The sequence below is a fragment of the Sycon ciliatum genome, chromosome 1 (assembly GCF_964019385.1).
Source record: "Sycon ciliatum chromosome 1, ocSycCili1.1, whole genome shotgun sequence".
NCBI classification, from domain to species: Eukaryota; Metazoa; Porifera; class Calcarea; order Leucosolenida; family Sycettidae; genus Sycon; species Sycon ciliatum.
In genome coordinates this window covers 28,120,459-28,125,458 of record NC_088643.1, presented here as the reverse complement: position 1 = coordinate 28,125,458, position 5,000 = coordinate 28,120,459, and positions in this window count along the sequence as shown.

The following is a 5,000-nucleotide window of genomic DNA, read 5'->3' as shown; positions in this document are numbered from 1 at the left end:
GTCTCACACCTCACACTCCCTACACGCACACTGTGCCGCCAGCTACATGACTCTGTACAGTGCAGTGATGCTTGCGCTAACTGACATGACTGTGACATAATTTTTATTACCTCACACTCCATGATTGTGCACGCTGTCCCAGTCACACGTGCACTACTGGCACTGCGCCGGTGCTTTTCAACCTTACTGACATCAAGGTACTACTACTCAGTAGATGATCTCACGTCTCACACCCCACATTCTTGTGCGAACAACACTATCCCAGCTAGCTACATGTCACACTACTGCTGGCGCTAACTGACTGTGTTGCACTACTTCTCACACCTTGCACTCCACTATGCACACTGCCCTTGCTCTTCGAACTACACCTACATGACGATTGTATGCTAACTCTTTGAGTAGCACCGGCTGGCAGTGTCACACCTAAACCCGTAGGTGCTATGAATGGCACAGCATTCATCGTCACATTCGTTTGCACTACTTCTTCCTTGAGATTTTCAAAATGGCCCTGTCTCTACTACGCTGGGGACAAAATTAGCCCCCAGCCTTGAAACTACTGAACCGTCACTTGTGCACTGCATGTTCATCTTCTCACGCGCTCATTACCATCATCATCTCGAGCATTTTCAAAAAGAAAATTTTTGTTTGAAAAATCAAAAATTTCGTCTTCTCACGCGCTCGCATGATCATCATCTCTAGCATTTTTTCAAAAAAAAAAATTAAAAATCCAAAAATCCAAAATTTCACCTTCACATCATCATCATCATCATCATCGGTAGCATTTTCAACCAAAAAAAAAAAATCCCTTTATCCGTATCCCGTACCTTTCTCTCGTATCCCGTACCCCGTATCCCGTATCCTGTATTCTGTATCCTGTATCCTGTATCCTGTATCCTGTATCCTGTATCCCTCTGCTGTCCATCTCCTCCATCTCCTCCATCTCCTTCATTTCTCCCATCTCCTCCATCTCCTCCATTTCTCCCATCTCTCCCATCTCTCCCATCTCTCCCATCTCCCCGCTTTTTCCGTTTCTGCCCGTGGTGTGATCAACTGTCACCTGGGCCCCGTCAGGTATTTGGCCCACTGTGAGCAGTGCCCACCCCTTTGGAACTGCTTGTGGGATGTAGAGATGGTGAGATGCAACAGGTTTGGGCCAGCCAGCTCTGATTTTTCTCTATTTCCGCCCTTGCCTGTGGTGAGGTCACCTCACACCGGGCCCCGTCATGGATTTGGCCGTTTGTGAGAGGTGACCTGTTGGGAATTTTTAGAGGGACATTGGGATGTAGTAGGGATGCAACAGGTCCGGGCCAGCTCTGATTGTTCTCTATTTCCGCCCGCCTGCCTGCCTGCCTATAGTGAGGTCCACTCACACCGAGCCCCGTCAGGTATTTGGCCTTTTGTGAGAGAGGTGGCAACTTCGACATTTCCATTGGGATACACGGATATACGGATATACGGATAATATACGGGTGTGCATGTAGTCCGGTACGGGCCACTTCCCCAAAGCCAATGGCGCATCGCACTGCAAGGAAAAGGTGATATGTTGGTGTTTGGTCGGTGTCACCCTCTCCACGAATATCCACACATCGACGCACAAGCACCGTGATGTACCGCTGGCTGTAAAGAACAACAGCTGCAGCTGACCATACACCAGTAGCACCAGGCGTGAATGATGCGCGGATACAACGCATTGAGAGTGTTCGACCATACGGCACGGGCACGCACATTTCCCACAGCCCGGCCGCGAACACCTTCACCTCCCCTCATAGGTAGCACTGCACTTGCACACCGCATCATCTATCGACCCTTCGAAAATTCCCGTACGCCTTTTGAACCCTCCCAGACCGGATCCCAGAGTCGTACGGTACATCAAAAGTTGTCTAATTTTGAGTTCTGTCCGTTTCCAAGAAGAACCAGCAAGAAAGATGTTCGCCGTGAATTTCTCGTGGCTTTTCCGTGTTTACACCATAGGGAGTTGGAGAATTTCTTGGACTTAGAAAATTTTCCACACTCACGCATAGACAGCCATGTATACATGTACAAGGTACATGACGTACATTGTGCATATACATGTGCATGCACATGTTCCCCTATCCCAGGCTACATGACTTGTACAATGTCGCGTACATGCATGTACACTGCTACTATAAGTAGTGCTTACCCTAAGTGACAGTCATGACGGTACGTCTCACACCTCACACTCCCTACACGCACACTGTGCCGCCAGCTACATGACTCTGTACAGTGCAGTGATGCTTGCGCTAACTGACATGACTGTGACATAATTTTTATTACCTCACACTCCATGATTGTGCACGCTGTCCCAGTCACACGTGCACTACTGGCACTGCGCCGGTGCTTTTCAACCTTACTGACATCAAGGTACTACTACTCAGTAGATGATCTCACGTCTCACACCCCACATTCTTGTGCGAACAACACTATCCCAGCTAGCTACATGTCACACTACTGCTGGCGCTAACTGACTGTGTTGCACTACTTCTCACACCTTGCACTCCACTATGCACACTGCCCTTGCTCTTCGAACTACACCTACATGACGATTGTATGCTAACTCTTTGAGTAGCACCGGCTGGCAGTGTCACACCTAAACCCGTAGGTGCTATGAATGGCACAGCATTCATCGTCACATTCGTTTGCACTACTTCTTCCTTGAGATTTTCAAAATGGCCCTGTCTCTACTACGCTGGGGACAAAATTAGCCCCCAGCCTTGAAACTACTGAACCGTCACTTGTGCACTGCATGTTCATCTTCTCACGCGCTCATTACCATCATCATCTCGAGCATTTTCAAAAAGAAAATTTTTGTTTGAAAAATCAAAAATTTCGTCTTCTCACGCGCTCGCATGATCATCATCTCTAGCATTTTTTCAAAAAAAAAAATTAAAAATCCAAAAATCCAAAATTTCACCTTCACATCATCATCATCATCATCATCGGTAGCATTTTCAACCAAAAAAAAAAAATCCCTTTATCCGTATCCCGTACCTTTCTCTCGTATCCCGTACCCCGTATCCCGTATCCTGTATTCTGTATCCTGTATCCTGTATCCTGTATCCTGTATCCTGTATCCCTCTGCTGTCCATCTCCTCCATCTCCTCCATCTCCTTCATTTCTCCCATCTCTCCCATCTCTCCCATCTCTCCCATCTCTCCCATCTCTCCCATCTCTCCCATCTCCCCGCTTTTTCCGTTTCTGCCCGTGGTGTGATCAACTGTCACCTGGGCCCCGTCAGGTATTTGGCCCACTGTGAGCAGTGCCCACCCCTTTGGAACTGCTTGTGGGATGTAGAGATGGTGAGATGCAACAGGTTTGGGCCAGCCAGCTCTGATTTTTCTCTATTTCCGCCCTTGCCTGTGGTGAGGTCACCTCACACCGGGCCCCGTCATGGATTTGGCCGTTTGTGAGAGGTGACCTGTTGGGAATTTTTAGAGGGACATTGGGATGTAGTAGGGATGCAACAGGTCCGGGCCAGCTCTGATTGTTCTCTATTTCCGCCCGCCTGCCTGCCTGCCTATAGTGAGGTCCACTCACACCGAGCCCCGTCAGGTATTTGGCCTTTTGTGAGAGAGGTGGCAACTTCGACATTTCCATTGGGATACACGGATATACGGATATACGGATAATATACGGGTGTGCATGTAGTCCGGTACGGGCCACTTCCCCAAAGCCAATGGCGCATCGCACTGCAAGGAAAAGGTGATATGTTGGTGTTTGGTCGGTGTCACCCTCTCCACGAATATCCACACATCGACGCACAAGCACCGTGATGTACCGCTGGCTGTAAAGAACAACAGCTGCAGCTGACCATACACCAGTAGCACCAGGCGTGAATGATGCGCGCATACAACGCATTGAGAGTGTTCGACCATACGGCACGGGCACGCACATTTCCCACAGCCCGGCCGCGAACACCTTCACCTCCCCTCATAGGTAGCACTGCACTTGCACACCGCATCATCTATCGACCCTTCGAAAATTCCCGTACGCCTTTTGAACCCTCCCAGACCGGATCCCAGAGTCGTACGGTACATCAAAAGTTGTCTAATTTTGAGTTCTGTCCGTTTCCAAGAAGAACCAGCAAGAAAGATGTTCGCCGTGAATTTCTCGTGGCTTTTCCGTGTTTACACCATAGGGAGTTGGAGAATTTCTTGGACTTAGAAAATTTTCCACACTCACGCATAGACAGTCATGTATACATGTACAAGGTACATGACGTACATTGTGCATATACATGTGCATGCACATGTTCCCCTATCCCAGGCTACATGACTTGTACAATGTCGCGTACATGCATGTACACTGCTACTATAAGTAGTGCTTACCCTAAGTGACAGTCATGACGGTACGTCTCACACCTCACACTCCCTACACGCACACTGTGCCGCCAGCTACATGACTCTGTACAGTGCAGTGATGCTTGCGCTAACTGACATGACTGTGACATAATTTTTATTACCTCACACTCCATGATTGTGCACGCTGTCCCAGTCACACGTGCACTACTGGCACTGCGCCGGTGCTTTTCAACCTTACTGACATCAAGGTACTACTACTCAGTAGATGATCTCACGTCTCACACCCCACATTCTTGTGCGAACAACACTATCCCAGCTAGCTACATGTCACACTACTGCTGGCGCTAACTGACTGTGTTGCACTACTTCTCACACCTTGCACTCCACTATGCACACTGCCCTTGCTCTTCGAACTACACCTACATGACGATTGTATGCTAACTCTTTGAGTAGCACCGGCTGGCAGTGTCACACCTAAACCCGTAGGTGCTATGAATGGCACAGCATTCATCGTCACATTCGTTTGCACTACTTCTTCCTTGAGATTTTCAAAATGGCCCTGTCTCTACTACGCTGGGGACAAAATTAGCCCCCAGCCTTGAAACTACTGAACCGTCACTTGTGCACTGCATGTTCATCTTCTCACGCGCTCATTACCATCATCATCTCGAGCATTTTCAA